Source organism: Sturnira hondurensis, unplaced genomic scaffold, assembly GCF_014824575.4.
Source record: "Sturnira hondurensis isolate 20B ecotype Veracruz unplaced genomic scaffold, ASM1482457v3 Scaffold0006829, whole genome shotgun sequence".
Taxonomy (NCBI): domain Eukaryota; kingdom Metazoa; phylum Chordata; class Mammalia; order Chiroptera; family Phyllostomidae; genus Sturnira; species Sturnira hondurensis.
The window spans coordinates 1,731,325-1,750,321 of NW_028079460.1; the positions used below are offsets into that span (position 1 = coordinate 1,731,325).

The 18,997-nt window shown below is 41.9% G+C and overlaps 1 non-coding gene across 1 annotated transcript; it reads left to right on the top strand.

Moving 5' to 3' along the window:
- The first annotated feature begins 3,440 nt into the window (after nt 1-3,440).
- LOC118990238 (U6 spliceosomal RNA) lies at nt 3,441-3,547 on the top strand. Its single transcript, XR_005067185.1, has one exon. It is a non-coding gene; the product is annotated as a U6 spliceosomal RNA (small nuclear RNA).
- The last annotated feature ends 15,450 nt before the right edge of the window (nt 3,548-18,997 follow it).

An 18,997-nucleotide genomic window follows, 5' to 3' on the forward strand; every position in this document is an offset into this window, starting at 1 on the left:
AAAAAAACCAACAACCCACACATGGACTCACCTACTCAGACTCACTCCCTCTGAGCTCCTGTACCAAGGTAGCTGCTTGAAAGGCACCAGTGCCTTGCAGGGAGAAACTGAAGTGTCTGGCATCAAGGCAAACAGAAGCCATAATTCCTTTTCTTTCTTTTTTAAAAAATATTTTACTTTTATTTTTAGAGAGAGGGGAAAACAAGGAGAAAGGGAAGGAGAGAAACATCAACATGTGGTTGCCTCTCGCACACCCCACACTAGGGACCCAGCTAAAACACAGGCATGCACCCAGACTGGGAATCCAATCAGTGACCCTTTGGTTTGCAGGCTGATGCTCAATCCACCGAGCCACACCAGCCAGGACCTGTTGTCCCTTTTCTAAACCCTTCCCTGACAGAGCTGGCAAGTTGGTGCCCTATCTGAGACCCCATCAACCTGGTGAACACTGTTTGACCTGCCTTGGAGATCACCAGAGACTCCACTCCACCCAATTTAGGGGTCTACCCAAGCTGCTTTTCCATAGGAATAGCCGGTCTTGGCTCATGCTTCACAACTTTCTAAATCTCATCAAACAAGCAACATCTGGCCTGTTGAGCAACCAGCTTAGATTCACAGCTTGCCTTCAAGTGAGAATCTCAAAGCCCAGCACAAGTAACAGCCATCTCAGATTGCTTTATAGTTCAGGTAGGATGGCCTCAGGCAAAACACAGGTCGGGGCTGACCTTGGCTTGCATCACGCAGGCAACCCCAGGGCCAGAACACCCAGTGGATAGCTACAGACCATATTGGAGCACCACCACACTGCCCCTGCATAGCTGGTCTTCCACAGAGGGCAAAGGTAGTTGGTAAGTGGTCATAGCCAGTCCTTGCAGCTGACTGGCCTGGGTAAATCTATCTCATTGATCTGCCAACAGCAACCAAGGCTCCACTACAAGTGGAGAGTGTACTCAGCCCACACAAAGAGTGTACCTCAAGTACCCAGCTTGGGTGAAAGGGGAAGCTTGGACCCTCCAGGATACCTACTTACTACAGTAGGACACACTATCAAGACATGGAGTCAAAGCAGCTCTACCTAATACATAGAAACAAATACAGGGAGGCTGCCAAAATGAGGAGACAAAGAAACATGGCCCTAAAGAAAACAGATCAAGACTCCAGAAAAAGAGCTAAATGAAATGAAGATAAGCAATCTTTTAGATGCAGAGTTCAAAACACTGGTTATAAGGATGCTCGATGCTCAAGGAACTTAGTGAGGACCTCAGCAACATGAAAAGGATCCAGTCAGAAATTAAGGATTTTCAATTAAAATAAGTAACAATATGCAGGTAAATAACAACAGAGAATCAAGTCAATGATTTGCAACATAAGGAAACAAAACAAAACAAAACAAAACAACAACAACCCCCCCAACCAATTAGAATAACAAGAATAAAAAGGACCCCCCAAAATGAGGATAGTGTAAGCAGTCTCTGGGACAACATCAAGAAGTCCAACATGTGCATGATAGGGGTGCCAGGAATAGAAGAGAAAGAGCAAGAAATTGGAACTCTATTTGAAAAAATAATGAAAAAAATCCCTAATTTGGTGAAGGAAATAGATATGCAAGTCTGGGAAGCACAGAGAGTCCCAAACAAGATGGATGCAAAGAGGCCCACTCCAAGGCAAATCATAATTAAAATGCCAAAGGTTAAAGATAAAGAGAGAATCTTAAAAGCAGCAAGAGATAAGCAGTTAGTTACCTACAGGGGAGTTCCCATATGACTACCAACTGACTTCTTAAAAGAAACTTTGCAGGCTAGAAGGGATTGGCAAGAAATATTCAAAATCATAAAAAGCAAGGACCTACAGCCAAGATTTCTCTACCCAGCAAAGCTATGATTTAGAATGGAAGGGCAAATAAAGAGCTTCCCAGACAAGAAAACAGCTAAAGGAGTTCATCATCACCAAACCATTAATATATGAAATGTTAAAGGAACTTATTTAAGAAAAAGATCAAATATATGAGCAATAAAATGGCAAAGAATACAAGTCTACCAACAATTAAATCTAAAAAACTAAGCATACCCTGGCTAGTGTGACTCAGTGGATCAAGAAATGTGACAACTAAATACAATGCATGATCCTGGACTCAATCTTGGACTGAAAAGAAAAAGTTTCCTATATTGTACATTACTGGGACAGTTGGAAACTGAAATTATTTTAATATATACTATAGATTAGATAGCAGTAAATTTCCTGATTTTGAAAAGTTAACATTGCTTATTTAAGATTACATCCTTGTTTTCTAGAAGTTTCTATATACTATATATAACTTACACATGTATCTATATTTATACATATGCATAAAACCCTGACCCATAACCCTAACTCTTGATATTATGTATTATGTATTATATTTTATATTTACTAGAGAAAGACAGAAAATGTTAATTATTAAACATGGTTAAGGAGTATACAGAAGTTCTTTGTAGTCTTCTTGCAACATTTCTGTAAGTTTGAAATTACGTCAAAATTAAAATTATTGGCTCTGGCTGGGTAGCTCACTTGGTTGGAGCATTGTCCCTATGCACCAAGGTTGTGGATTTGGTTTCCAGTCAGGGCACATACAGGAATCAACTGATGGGTGCATGGGTAAATGGAACAGTGGACCAATGTTTCTCTCCCATCTCTCTCTCTCTCTCTCTCTCTCTCTCTCAAATCAATAATTATTTCTGGCTGGTGTGGCTCAATAAGTTGGAGTGTCCTCTCATAAGGGCTGAAAGGTTGCTGGTTCAGTTCCTGGTCAGACCACATGTCTACAACGCAGGTTTGATCCCCCATAAGGATGCATACAGGATGCAACCTACAGATGTTTCTCTCTCACATTGGTGTTTCTCTCTTTCTCAGTCTCTCTCCTTCAAAGAAAGAAAGAAAGAAGGAGAGAGAGAGAGAGAAGGAAAGGAAGGAAATTTATATATATATTTTAAAAGAATGGTCATAATAGCATTATTTTTTATAGTCAAAAACTAGAAATAACTGTGAACCTCAAATGCTCTTAAAAAGAGAAACTCTCACTCTGGCCAGGTAGCTCAACTGGTTAGAGCATCATCCTGATATGCGAAGGTTGTGGCTTCAATCTCCAGTCAGGGCACATAAAAAAAGCAACCAGTGAATGCATAAGTAAGTGGAACAACAAATCAATGTCTCTCTCTTTCTCTCTCTCTTCCTTCCTCTCTCTCTCTAAAATCAATCAATAATTTTTTAAGTTTAAAAAACATACTGGACACTATCCAAAGGTCCATCAACAATACAAAGGGTAAATAGTTATAGATATATTTATACAGTGGAACAGTGTACAAGTAAAAAAGAACAAACTCTGTTACTTTCATAACGTTGGATTCATCTTTCAGACAATGTTAACTGAAAGAATCCAGACACAGCACTAAAAAGAAATTAGTGTGCTTGCTTCCACAGCATATGTACTAAAATTTGAAGGATACAGAGGAGATTAGCATGGCCCCTTCGCAGGGATAATTTGTGAATTCATGAAGCATTCATGTTTTTAAAAAAGAAAGAAAGAAATGAGCTATTAAGCCATGAAGAGACATGGAAGAAAATTAAGCGCATGTTACAAAGTGAAAGAAACCAATCCAAAAAGTCTTCAGACTGTATGATTGCAACTTTTTGACATTCTGTAAAAGGTAAAACTGTGGAGACAATAAAAAAATTATTGGTTGCCAGGGATAGAGGGTACGATGGAGGGATGCATTTGTGGAGGTGTGGACAAAAAGGGGCCACATGCTAAACCTGACGGCTCAGGGGAGGCTTGCAGGAGGGCCTTATATACTCAAGAGACCTAGAGTAGCCACAAAGGATGGTCTGAAATGAAAAGTTTTCTAACTAAAAGCACGCCAGGGCAGGCAGTCATGCCTTAGGCTAGAATCTTCCCTGACAAAAGTCAATCTTTACCTTCATTGAGCCTGTCTATTGTCTTTTTTGCAGTGATGATGACATATTTTTGGAATGTCAGATTTCCTTTTTTGGCCCTGGCTAGTGTGGCTCAGTGAATTGAGCGGGGGGGGCCTGTGAACCAAAGGATCATGGTTTGATTCCCAGTCAGGGCACATGCCTGGGTTGTGGGCCAGGTCCCCAGTAGGGGGTGCACGGGAGGCAACCACACCTTGATGTTTCTCTTCCTTTCTTTCTCCCTCCCCTCTCTCTAAAAATAAATAAATTAAATATTTTTAAATTTTTTTTCTTTTTTGAGCCCTGGCTGGTGTGGCTCAGTGGATTGAGTGCAGGCTTGTGAACTAAAGGATCGTGGTTTGATTCCCAGTCGGGGCACATGCCTGGGTTACAGGCCAGTTCCCAGCAGGGGACCCACGAGGGGCAACCATACATTGATATTTCTCTTCCTCTCTCCTTTCCTTCCCCTTTAAAAATAAATAAGTAAAAATCGAAAAAAATAAATTATAAAAATTTCTTTTGGGGGGCCCCCTCAAAGCACAGGCACTGCACCAGAGGGAGACCACAAATTCCCATGTTCTCATGTTAACTGTTATCATGTTAATTGTTGACTGTTAACTATCCTGTACCCTCCTATGTAAAAGAAGTATATGTCTATCATTTTATTTTATTATTTTATTATTTTATTATTTTTATTTTTTAGCCAGTCTCAGAGGTTCCTCTCACCTTTGCTTTCTCCCATTGTTCTAATCTATCACCAATGGATTTCAACGTAACTCACTTACATTTTCATTTTCTCTTTTGATTGTAATGTACAAAATAATGTGCAAAATTGCCATTTGGGGGATCCTTTTTCAATCCGTTGAGGTTTTGCTTCCTGGCAATTGTCATCAGTTTGGTTCAAATAAACTAAAGAAGCCCTGGCTGGTGTAGCTCAGTGGACTTAGCACAAGCCTGCGAACCTGAGGATTGCGGTTCGATTCCCAGTCAAGGCACATGCCTGGGTTGCAGGCCGGTTCCCTGCAGGCCAACTCCCAGCAGGGGACGCACAAAAGGCAACCATGCATTGATGTTTCTCTCCCTCTCTCCTTCCCTGCTAAAGATACATAAATAAATAAATCTTAAAAAAAATAAACTAAAAAATTCTTTAGGTTCGGATAATTCCTACATTGACATTTACTTGGTGTAGTGCATCAGGATTCCAAAAGACTCCATCCAGGACCACTTGCAGCCGCAGATTTGTGGTAGGTATGTGTGGGGCCCATTTTGCTTCACTGGCTCCTCATTTTGGAAAGGAGGAGAATTTAAAAAGGAATTCAAATTCCAGTTGAATTCTGGACCTTTCTGTTTTAAGTTAAGAGACCCTGATTCTTTTGTCTATTTCTATTCTGCTTGTTTGTTTATTTTTTAAACATTTTTACTTATTTTTAAAGGTTTTATTTATTTATTTTTGGAGAGAGAGGAAGGGAGCGAGAAAGAGAGGGACAGAAACATCAATGTGTGGTTGCCTCTCATATGGTCCCCACTGGAGATATAGCCTGCAACCCGTGACTAGGTGTTGAACCAGCAACCCTTTGGTTCACAGGCCAATGCTCAACCCACTGAGCCACACTAGCCAGGGCTGTTTTTTATATTATTTAGTTTCAACTGTTTTTTTCTTTAATATATTTTATTGATTATACCATTACAGTGGTTCTATTCCCCCCTTCATTCCCCTCCACCCTGCACACCCCCCTACGCTTCCCCCCCCGGTTTTAGTTTATGACCATGTGTCTCAAGTACTTTAGATTCTGTATTTCCCATACCATTCCTGCCCTCCCCTCATCTATTTTCTACCTACCGTTTATGCTACTTATTCTCTGTATCTTCTCCCCCCTTCTCCTCCTCCCACTCCCCTGTTGCTAACCCTCCATGTGTTCTTCATTTCTATGGTTCCGCTCCCGATCTAGCTGTCCTCTTGGTCTGCTTTTGTTTTAGGTGTGGTTGTTAGTAACTGTGAGTTTGCTGTCCTTTCACTGTTCATATTTTTTATCTTCTTTTTCTTAGATAAGTTCCTTCAATATTTCATATAATAAGGGCTTGGTGATGATGAACTCCTTGAATTTGATCTTATCTGAGAAGCATGTTATCTGCCCTTCCACTCTAAATTAAAGCTTTGCTGTATAGAGGAGTCTTGGATGTAGGTCTTTGGATTTCATGACTTGGAATACTTCCTTCCAGCTCCTTCTTGTCTGTAAAGTGTCTTTTGAGAAATCCGCTGACAGGATGATGGGCACTCCTTTGTAGGTGACTGTCCCCTTATCCCTTGCTGCTTCTAGGATTCTCTCCTTCATTTTAATCTTGGCTAATGTAATTATGATGTGCCTTGGTGTGTTCCTTCTTGGGTCCAACTTCTTTGGAACTCTCTGAGCTTCCTGGATTTCCTGGAAGTCTATTTGCTTTGCCAGACTGGGGAAGTTCTCATTTATTATTTGTTCAAATACGTTTTCCACTCGTGGCTATTTCTCTTCCCCTTCTGGTACCCCTATAATTTGGATGTTGGAGTGTTTAAAGATGTCCTGGAGGTTCCTAAGCCTCTCCTCATTTTTTTGAATTCTTGTTTCTTCATTCTTTTCTGGTTGGGTGATCTTTCTTCCTTCTGGTCCACTCCATTGATCTGAGTCCCAGTTTCCTTTCCATCATTATTGGTTTCCTGTGCATTTCCCCTCATTTCAATCAGTTTAGCCTTCATATGTTCCTCTAATTTGTGGCTAAAATCAACCAATTCTGTGAGCATCCTGATCACCAGTGTCTTGAATTTTGCATCTGATAGGTTCGCTATTTCTTGGTTGCTTAGAGTTATTGGCTCTGGGGCTTTGAGTTCTTCTTGAGCCATATTTTGGACTGTTCGTGCCTGTTATGTATGAAGAGCAGAGCCCTAGGTGTTCACCAGGGTGGGGCAACTCAGTTGCTGGGTTGTGATGCTGTATGTGGGGGCAGGGTCAAAGGAAAGCAATGGCAGCCCCCTCTGCTGCTTCTCACAGGCCGCTGGGGCCTTCGAGGTCTGTCTCACTGCTCACTACTCACTCCTTTGCTGATTTATGTGTGTGGGAATGTGTGACTGTGGTGAGCCTGCCGCCTTGGGCCCTCACTGGGTCCACCCAATGCTACCCCGGCTGCCTGGGCAGCTGGGGTCATGGGATCTTTCCTGCCCGACCCTGCTCCGCTGCTGGCTCCACCCCTCTTACTGGTCCTGGTTGAACAGTTCGTCGTTGTCGGACTTCCGTATAGTTCTATTTTCTGTTCTTTGGCTGTGTCTTTGTTTACTAAACCTTTGTTGTATCAAACTTGGTTGTGGGAGAAGGCACAGTGTTTCCACCTATGCCTCCATCTTGGCAGAAGTCTCTATTTGAGCTTTTTTAAAAAAGTCCTCTGAGGTGGTTAAGGGTTGAGAGAGAACTCAGGCTAAGGTGGGAATGGAGGAAAAATGGGTGGCTGGTTTTTAATTTTGCCTTTTCGGTTGGCGTTGCTTTCTGACAGGTTGAACAAAAATCTTTTGCTGGATAAATGAGAGCCTGAACTTGTTCAGCTCTCAAGAGAAGGGCCACTTCCTCCCTCCAGCTTGAATCCCAAATCTTGAAACTTGGGTATTCTTAGGTGACTAAGAATCTCTGTGGAGGTATAAAGGGGAGCCCCTTAGAGGATTCCAAATGAATTGTAATTAAACAATTGACTCATCCAGAGACATACACATGCACACATAAAGCTTGATCTCCTGATCACCTAGTGCTCCAAGTCCTCATGGCTGCATTAGCCAGTGGATGAGGAAAACCAAGGCACTTAAGAGGGTTGATCTGGCTCCAGGGCTGAGAGCCTTGCGGAGCTCAACCCATAAACAGCACACTTTGTCCCATTACACAAAACCCTACAGACCCTCAAAGAAAACTAAAGTTAACATGGGAAGTTGTGCCAAGGCCAGTAACTCCCATCCCCCACCCCCAGCCCCCATTAATACTCCTGGAGATATAGAAAGCCTGTACTTGCAAGTGCCTTACCGAGATGGGAAGATTTAACTAGAAATGATATCAACTTTTTTAAAAAATATTTTTGTCTTTTTTTAAATCTTTAGAGGAGAAGGAGAGAGGGAGAGAGACATCAATGTATGGTTGCCTTTCGTGCGACCCCTGCTGTGAGTTGGCCTGCAGGGAACTGGCCTGCAACCCAGGTATGTGTCCTGACTGGGAATTGAACCACGATCCTCTGGTTCGCAGGCCTGTGCTCAATCCACTGAGCTACGCCAGCCAGAGTGAAATGATATCAACTTAAAATGACCAATATGCAGGGAATTTTTTGGCACCTACATTAATTTTTTGGCATGCTAAATTAGAAAATGCTGGCTCTAAAAACCAAAGCGAATAAGTGAGAAGTGTGTATGTGACTTGGAAACTATAATATTCTAGGAGGAGCACAGATAAATACTTAAAATAAGTTTTAGAGACTGTCTCTGAACTACAGCAGTCTTCTGAAGCTAATAAATGCTGACTCCTCATTCCTCCCCTTCTACAGCTCCTCTGCTGTGTTTGCTCTCTGAGTTTCCTTGTTTGGACTTGCCCTCCCCCTCCCTTTTCCCTCTCCTTTCTATCTTCTCTGCATCTTCTCCACTCCCACTCACTACTAACCTAGGGGAAAATGAGAACAGGAATTCAGGCAAGGACAATCCAGGAATTCTAGCAGCTCCCTTTGGAGAAAAGCTGGTCTCAAGCAGAAGGGAACCAGCAATTACAAGCACTTCTTGGACTAGAACAGAATTAAGCAATCTACCTAAGAATTTCCCCAATTTTCTCTGGGATCCTCATGGGTCCACAGAGGAGTTTAATTTTAGTTGTTAGAATATGTAAACCTGGCCCTGGCCGGTGTGGCTCAGTGGATTGAGCACCAGCCTGCAAACTGAAGGGTTGTTGGTTTGATTCCCAGTCAGGGCACAAGCCTGGGTTGCCAGCTAGGTCCCCAGTTGGGGGCTTGTGAGAGGCAACCAATCGATGTTTCTGTCCCTTTCTTTTTCTCTCTCCCTTCTCCTCTCTCTAAAAGTAAATAAATTAAATCTTTAAAAAAGTATATGTAATCCTGGCTATTCTGACCTATTCCATACTCCAATTAATATAATTCCATATTCTAATTAATATACCTACTGGTTCCTGGGAGCAAAAGCAACAGAATTACCAAACAGTTTTCTCAGGAAGACTCCTATAGAGGATTCTGTTCTCCTTAAAGAGGATGATAGCCCAGCTGGTGTAGCTCAGTGGATTGAGCGTGGGCCTGCGAACCAGAGGATCGCAGTTGGATTCCCAGTCAGGGCACATATCTGGGTTGCAGGCCAGTTCCTGGCAGGGGACACACGATACATTATGTGTCCCTGGCAGAGGCAACCATACACTGATATTTCTCTCCCTCTCTCCTTCCCTTCCCCTCTAAAAATAAATAAATAAAAATTTAAAAAAAAGGATGATAGGAAACTGAAATGGGATTTAGAAAGAGAAACAGAGGCAAGCATAGGGCTTCTCTGAGGACTATGAGAAGGCACTTGCCTTTCTCCTTACTAGTCATTTAGGAGAAATTAAACTAAGTTGCCTCCTCCCTTAGAGTAAAGCTTCGGAGCAGATGGTAAGGATATCTAAGCAATCAATGTCAGTTTTTAAAACCAGAATCTGTTCCCTTCCAACTAATGAATGTTATAGGGCAATATGTGTTTTTGCTAATCAACTCTGCCCCAACTCACCACCTTATAGGGCAAGATTTTCTTGAAACCAACGATGCCCACATACCCTTTTTCCAGAAAGGTGAAATGTAGTTAGAAATGTAGTTAGAAATGTAGTTAGAAATGTAGTTAGTAAATTGGATACTGGGCCAATTAGGAAAATACTGATTATCCTGAAGAGGAAAATACTCTGGAGACTAAATGTTTGTTGCAGGATGTTCCAGTGCAATCTCAGGCCCTTTTCAGTCACTGATCTACTTTATTCCTAAACTGGAATTGAGCCCATCATACAAGATTACTTAAAAGGGGATTTGTAATTCCATGTACATGTACATGCAATTCTCCTATCCGTCCAGTAAAGAAACTCAATGGAAAAGAATGGAGATTTGTGCAGAATCTCATAGCTATAAATAGAATAATCATTCCCAAACATCCCGTGGTTCCAAATCCACATAACCTTTTATCAGTTACTCCTGTGGGCTGCTATTATTATTCAGTAATAGATTCACATAGTGCCTTTTTCAGCATTCCAGCAAAAAGGGACAGAAATATCTATTTGTTTTCACCTGGGAATATTACAAATATACTTGAACAGTAAGTAATGCCCCAGGGATACCTGGAGTGTCCCACCTGCTTTCTTAGATAGCAAAAACTGATTTAAGTGTTAGATTTCTTAGAGATTCCACTCTAATCCAATATGTGGATGATTTTGTTTCTGCTGTAGGAAATCGCTAGACTCCCAAAAGGACACAGTTTACCTATTACAACTAGCTATAAAAGGACATGGGACATAAAGGGATGAGCTCTGGTTCTGTTTACCCCAGGTAAAATACTTTGGTTATCTAATATCTAAAGATGGGCTACTAATTAACCCCGAAAGACTCCCAGGAATCTTATCTTTCTTCCAAAACAAGAAAGCAGCATAGAGGATTCCTGGGTTTGATTGGATGTTGTTGCAATTAGATTACGGATTTTTTTAAATTGACCTGGTCCAATTCAGTGACACCCATAAGGGAAACAGGCTGTACAATCTCTAAAGAATTATTTAAAACTCCCATTCTAGGAAACCTTAATTATAAGCTTATAACTTTTTATATGTGAAAATAAAGGAAATACTTTTAGAAGTTTCAGCTCAAACTAGTGATCATCACAGACCTACAGGCTATTATGGTCAGCAGCTGGACTCTATGGCCGAAGGGCTCGCTCTCTGCATGACTGCTATTTCTGCTACACAAATGTTGTGTAAGCAAACAGAAAAGATAGTTATGGGCCCCCCCCTTTGTTTATGTGCCTCATTCTGTTCAATCTCCACTGAATTCTCATCACATTCAACACTCATTCAGTCAACTGGCTCTTGCCTTTTGCACCTAATTTGACTAAAACTCGATATAAATATTTTTTTAAATATATTTTATTGATTATGCTATTTCAGTTGTCCCATTCCTCCCCATCATTCCCCTCCTCCCTGCACCCGCACAAATCTCCCCTCCCCCTCAGTTCATGTCCATGGGTTGTACATACACATTCTTTGCCTTCTCCATTTCCTATACTATTCTTAACCTCCCCCCGGCTATTTTGCCAATTATGCTCCTTATTCCTTGTACCTTTCCCCCCATTCTTCCCAATCCCTCTCCCCATTGATAACCATCCATGTGATCTCCATTTCTGTTATTCTTCCTGTTCTAGTTGTTTGCTTAGTTTATTTTTGTTTTTCTTTTAGTTCAACTGATGATAATTGTGAGTTTATTATCATTTTACTGTTCATATTTTTGATCATCTTCTTTTTCTTAGATAAGTAAGACCCTTTAACATTTCATATAATAAGGGTTTGGTGATGATGAATTCCTGGAACTTGACCTCATCTGCCCTCCCATTCTAAATGATAGATTTGCTGGATAATCTTGGATGTAAGTCCTTGCATCCAAAGTCCTTGCCAGTGACTGACCACTTCTGTCCAGCTCCTCTTGCCTGCAAGTATTTTTTTTCAAAGAAATCAGCTGATAGTCTTATGGGAACTCCTTTGTAGGTAACTGTCTCCTTTTCTCTTCCTGCTTTTAAGATTCTCTTTTTATCTTTAATCTTGGATAATGTAATTATGATGTGTCTGTTTCTTAGGTCCAACTTCTTTGGAGCTCTCTGAGCTTCCTGGATTTCCTGGAAGTCTATTTCCTTTGTCAGATTGAGGACGTTCTTTATTATTTTTTTCAAATAAGTTGTCAATTTGTTGTCATTTCACTTCTCTGTCTGGCACCCCTATGATTTGGATGTTAGAACATCCAAATGATTTGTGTAAGTTGTCCCAGAGGTTCCTAAGCTTCTCATTTTTATTTATTTTTTTCTAGATTTTATTTATTTATCTTTAGAGCGGAAAGGAAGGAGGGAGAGAGAGAGAGAGAGAGAGAGAGAAATATCAATGTACGGTTACCTCTGGTGTGTCCCCTGCCGGGAACTGGCCTGCAACCCAGGCATGTGCACTGACTGGGAATTGAACTGCGATGGTGTGCTTCGCAGGCCCAAACTCAATCCACTGAGCTACACCAGCCAGGGCAGCTTCTCATTTTTAAAAAAGACTTTATATTTTTAGAGAGGGGAGAGAGGGAGAAAAGGAGAGAAATATCAATGTGTAGTTACCTCCTGCACAGCCTCCACTGGGGTCCTGGCCCAAAACCAGAGAATGTGCCCTGACTAAGAAGTCAGCCAGCAACCCTTTGATTTACAAGCTAGCACTCAATCTACTGAACCACACCAGCCAGGAACTTCTCCTCATTTTTTTGAATTCTTCTTTCTTCATTCTGTCCTGGTTGAATGTTTATTTCTTCCTTCTGCTCCAAATTATTGATTTGAGTCCCAGTTTCCTTTCCTTCACTGTTGGTTCCCTGTACATTTTTCTTTATTTCACTTTGCATAACCTTCACTTTTTCCTGTATTTTACGACCATACTCAACCATTTCTGAGTATCCTAATTACCAGTGTTTTGAACTCTGCATCTGATAGGTTGGCTACCTCTTCATCTTTTACTTCTATTTTTGGAGCTTTGATCTGTTCTTTCATTTGGGCCATATTTTTTTGTCTTGGAGCGCCTATTATTTTGTAAGGGGTGGAGCCCTAGGTATTCACCAGGGAAGGCAACCCAGGTCACTGTGTTGTGGTGCTGTCTGTGAAAAGGGGGTTAGACAGGGAACAATGCCACTTGCTAGGTTTTCAGTCACTTCCTCCACTAACCACAAGCAAATTGTGCCCTTCTGGTGCTGACTCCCAGAGGCGTGGGCTTGTGTACATTCTAGGACCCTGTGGGTCTCTCCCACAAACTCTCTTGTGAGGCTGGAGTTTCTCTTGCTGGAGCAACCCCACAGATTTTTACAGCCAGAGATTTCGAGGCTTTATCTCCCCACATTGGAACCCTGGGTTATGTGGTCTACCTTGCGCCCCAATTATTCCTCCCAGTTTATCCGCATAAACGTGGTAAGTCCTGGTCTGCCAACCACTGCCTTGCCCGCCCCAGTCCTCTAGCCACTGCCTTGCTGCACATCCTCTCCACCACGGCTGCCCATCTCCAGCCTTCCTACCATTCTGAATGAATGTTTCTTCTTAGTCTTTTCTTATAGGACTTCCATACAGTTCGGTTTTCTGGCAGTTGTGGTTATTTTTTGTTTTTAAATTTGTTGTTGTCTTTCTCTTGGTTATACGAGAAGGCACAGTGTATGTATCTACTTGCCCATCTTGGCCAGAAGTCCCCAATATAACAGCGTTTTTTTTTACTTTTTTTTTAAAGATTTTATTTATTTATCTTTAGAGGGGAAGGGAAGGAGAGAAGTGAAGGAGAGAAATATCAATGTATGGTTGCCTACTGTGAGTCCCCTGCTGGGAACGGGCCTGCAACCCAGGCATGTGCCCTGACTGGGAATCGAACCGCGATCATGTGGTTCGCAGGCCCGCGCTCAATCCACTGAGCTATGCCAGACAGGGCCCGTTTTTTTTTTACTTTTTTAAAAATATATTTTATTGATTATGCCATTACACTTGTCCCATTCCCCCCTTCACTCCCCTCCACCCTGCACACCCCTTCCCCACCATTCCCCCCCTTTCGTTCATGTCCAGGTGTCACAAGTTCTTTAGATTCTGTATTTCCCATAGTATTTCTGCCCTCCCCCCTGTCTATTTTCTACCTACCGTCTATGCTACTTATTCTCTGTACCTTCTCCCACCTTCTCCTCTTCCCACTTCCCCGTTGCTAACCGCCTTGTGATCTCCATTTCTATGTTTCCGCTCTTGATCTAGCTGTCCTCTTAGTTTGCTTTTATTTTAGGTGTGATTGTTAATAACTGTGATTTTGCTATCCTTTCACTGTTCATATTTTTTATCTTCTTTTTCTTAGATAAGTTCCTTTAACATTTCGTATAATAAGGGCTTGGTGATGATGAAATCCTTGAACTTGACCTTCTCTGGGAAGCACTTTATCTGCCCTTCCATTCTAAATGAAAACTTTGCTGGATAGAGCAATGTTGGATGTAGGTCTTTGGATTTCATGACTTGGAATACTTCTTTCCAGCCCCTTCTTGCCTGTAAGGTCTCTTTTGAGAAATCTGCTGGCAGTCTGATGGGAACTCCTTTGTAGGTGACTGTCCCCTTATCTCTTGCTGCTTCTAGGATTCTCTCCTTCATTTTAATCTTGGCTAATGTAATTATGATGTGCCTTGGTGTGTTCCTTCTTGGGCCTAACTTCTTTGGGACTCTCTGAGCTTCCTGGATTTCCTGGAAGTCTATTTGCTTTGCCAGATTGGGGAAGTTCTCATTTATTATTTGTTCAAATAAGTATTCCACTCGTGGCTGTTCCTCTTCCCCTTCTGGTATCCCTATAATTTGGATGTTGGAACATTTAAAGATGTCCTGGAGGTTCCTAAGCCTCTCCTCATTTTTTTGAATTCTTGTTTCTTCATTCTTTTCTGGTTGGATGTTTCATTCTTCCTTCTGGTCCACTCCATTGATTTGAGTCCCAGTTTCCTTTCCATCACTACTGGTTTCCTGTGCATTTCCCTTCATTTCAATTAGTTTAGCCTTCATATGTTCCTCTAATTTGTGACTAAAATCAACCAGTTCTGTGAGCATCCTGATGACCAGTGTTTTGAACTGTGCATCTGAGAGGTTCGCTATTTCTTGGTCGCTTAGTTATTGGCTCTGGGGCTTTGAGTTCTTCTTGAGCCATATTTTGGACTGTTTTTGCCTGTTGCGTATGAGGAGTGGAGCCCTAGGTGTTCACCAGGGTGGGGCAACTCAGTTGCTGGGTTGTGATGATGTATGTGGGGGTGGGGTCAAAGGAAAGCAATAGCGGCCCTCTCTGCCACCTCCTGCCGCTGGGGCCTCTCAGTCCATCTCACTGCTCACTCCTTTGCTGGCTTATCTGTGCATGTGAATGTGCAACCGCAGTCAGCCTACCCCGAACCCTCACTGGGTTCCCCGCTCTGGCCTGTGCAGTTCGCCGCTGGGCCTGCTGGGGTCTGTCTCACTGCTCACACCTCTGCTGGTTTATCTGTTCGCGAATGTGTGACCGACCGCGCTCAGTCTGCCCCGCACCCTCACTGGGTCCTCGATGCTATCCCGGCTGCCTTCGTGCCTGGGTCGCTTGGGTTGCCTTGGTCATCTGGGTCGGGGGATCCTTCCTACCCAACCCTGCTCTGCTGCTGGCTCCGCCCCTCTTACTGGTCCTGGTTGAACAGTTTGTTAATTGTCGGACTTCTGTATAGCTCAGTTTTCTGTTCTTTGGCTGCATCTTTGTTTACTAAACCTTTGTTGTATCAAACTTGGTTGTGGGAGAAGGGACAGTGTTTCCACCTATGCCTCTATCTTGGCGGAAGTCGACGAACATTTATTTTATTTTAAAGATTTTTATTTATTTTCAGAGAGAGCCGTAAGGGGGGGAGAAAGAGAGGGAGAGAAATACCAGTTGGTTGCCTCTTGCAGGCCCCAACCAGACACCTGGCCCATAACCCAGGCATGTGCCCTAACAGGGAATTGAACCAGCAACCTTTTGGCTCACAGGCCAAAGCTCAGTCCACTAAGCCACACAAGCCAGGGCGGAGGCACAGAAAATTTACTTATGAAACTTACTGTCTCCTCCTGGCCTCTAGAATTTCAAATAATTGTACCATACACCTTGTGTTCTTACAGCCTTGGACCTGCTTAAAATTTCAGATTTCAGCTTCCAGTTGCACAACCCGCAGGAATCAGATTTAAAACAGCACGTGAATGCTTCCAACAGGAAGTAGAGGGGCCATAATAAATAGGAATCCATCTCATGGTCATCCGGTGAGAACTGAAGAGGTGTGTGGTGCGCCCTCAAACTATAAGTAAATGTTATACCAGATGCAAAATATAAAAAAGTGAGACAGACAACAAAACCTAGACTGTGATAGTTTATAGGTTAGAAATGATCCAGAGTGTTTTTCTTGAAGGCCCACGATCCATGACTGCCTCCCATGTACTTACTTTTCACTTTTAAGAAAAATTCGACTTTGACTTCCATTTAAGGTTACAGTCTTGCCCCATCCCCAGTGGTCCATTGTTCAGCAACACAAATGCTGACACTGAGACTTCCTAGGAACGAGCCTTCCCAGCACCCCCTTGTTATCAACCAAAACGCTGGACATCAGTGCATCCTTTGGATTGATTTATGACCAGATCAGGGGCATGTGGATGAAAAGGGGCCATACACTAAACCTGACAAGCTCAGGGGAGGCCTGCCAGATGGTCTTACAAACTCAGAGACCTAGGGTAGCCACAGAGGATGGTCTGAAATCAGAAATTTCTGACTAAAAGCAGGTCACGGCAGGCAGTTGTGCCCTAGGCTAGAATCTTCCCTGACAAAAGTCAATCTTTACCTCGGTTGAGCCTGTCTATTGTCTTTTTCCACTGATGATGACATACCTTTGGGATGTCAAATTTCCTTTTTCGAACCCCCTCAAAGCACGGGCACTGCACCAGAGGGAGACCACAAGTTCCCATGTTCTTACTGTTATCATGTTGTTGACTGCTCACTATCCTGTACCTACCTATGGAAAAGACGTATGTGTCTGTCATTTTACTTTTTAGCCAATCCCAGAGGTTCCCTCAACCTTTGCTTTCTCCCGCTGTCCTAATCTATCACCAATGGATTTCATGTAACCCACTTACATCTTCTCTTTTGATTGTAATGTATAAAATAATGTACAAAATTGCCATTTTACATTTTTTAATTTTTTCTTAAAATGTTATTTGTTCATTTCTAGAGAGAGGGGAAGAGAGGGAGAAAGAGAGGAAGAGAGACATCAATGTGTGGTTGCCTCTCGCATGCTCCCTACTGGGGACGTGGCCCACAACCCAAGTATGTATCCTGACTGGGAAGTGAACCAGCGATCCTTCTGTTTGCAGGCCAGCACTCAATCCACTGAGCCACACCAGCCAGGGCACAAATTTGCCATTTTCTGAAGCATTTTTAAATCTACTGAGGTTTTGCTCCCCATCAATTGTCATCAGTTTGGCTCAAATAAACTCATAAAAATTCTTACAGGTTTAAATGTTTCTTATGTTGACAGAGCACGGAGAATTTTTAAGGCAACCAAAAATACTCTGTATGATTTTATAATGGACACATGTCATTACACATTATACAAACACATAGAATGCATAACACCAAGAATGAGCCATAATGCAAACAATGAACTTGAAGGGATTATGATGTGTCAATGTAGGTTCATCAGTTGTAACAAACGTACACTCTTGTGAGTACTGTTAATAGTGGGATAGTCTATGCATGTGTCCGGCAGAGGGTATATGAAAAATGTCTGCATCTTTCCCTCAATTTTGCTGGGAGCCTTAAACCAATCTTAGAAAAATAGTCTTAAAAACAAACAAACAATTCAGACACATGAAGTATATATCATTTCATGTATATGAAGTTCCAGAACACTACAGGTTATCTGTATTAGTAAATGTAAAGCCCTGGCTGGTGTGACTCAGTGGGTTCAGTGCTAGCCTGTAAACCAAAAAGTCGAAGGTTTGATTCCCCGTCAGGGCGCATGCCTGGATTGCAGGCCAGACCCCCAGCTGTGGGTGTGTGAGAAGCAACTGATTGGTATATCTCTCACACACCAAAGTTTCTCTCCCTCTCTTTCTCCCTTCCTTCCCCTTCTCTAAAAATAAAACAAAGAGACATAATAATAGCTCTGAGGACTAAGGTTTGGGGGAGGTATTGTTTCAGAAGGGGCATTATGGAGACTTCTGAGATGCTGGGAAAAATTACATCTTTATTTGGGTGATGGTTGTATAGTTTATTTGGGTGATTGCATACATAGGTTAAAATTTGCTGAGCTGTTTATTTTACTGATTGTATGTTTAAACTCAATTTTATCTTTATTTTTTAATGATTTTATTTATTTACTTTTAGAGAGCAGGGAAGGGAAGGAGAAAGAGAGGAAAAGGCACAGCAATGTGTGAGAAATACATTGATCTACACTGATCAGTTTGCAGGCTGGTTGGTACTGAATGCACGGAGCCATACCAGCCAGAGCTAAACTCAACTTTAAAAACTGGAACAAATAAAACTAAACTGAAAGACCACTTTTCTTCTGTCAGACTGGCAAAAATCCCAAAACTTGAAAAGTTGTCAAAGTTTTAGGGAATTAGTCACCCTCATTGTGTTGCTGGTGGGTGTGCAAGTTGGTAAACCCTACAGAGCGGCACTTCAGAGTGGACGTAGAAAGTGCAAATGCATATTTGAGCGGGCAAGCCCACTCCTAGGAGTTTGGTTTGCAGATATTCTGCACGAAACGTGACACAGGCATGGGATTACATATTAGGTGTAGGTAAGAGATTAAAGTTGACAGCAGTGTATACAATAGCAAGAGATTGGAAACATGTAAATGTCCATCATCAACTAGGTTAATAGATTATGGTATATGCACAAAATACTATGCAGCTGCAAAAAGAAGGAAGCTCTTAGTAAATTGATATGCAAAGAGTTATAAAGATATTAAGTAAGCTAAGCAAGATGCTACTTTTTGTATAAGAAAGGGGAAAACAATATATATTTGTATGTGCTCATATTCACACAAAGAAACCCAGGAATATGCGGGGAGAAGTGGGTGGAGGTGGAAGAGGGTATAAGTTGGATAAATGGTAGTGGAAAAAATTCAATAAAATCAACTATTAAAACAAAAACAAACAGAAAAGAAACCTAGGGAGGACCAAAATGAAGGTTAAAAAAGTGCTTACTTATATGTGTGTAGGTATGGATGACAATAGGGAAGATAAAAAAATTTTTCATTGTATATCATATATATA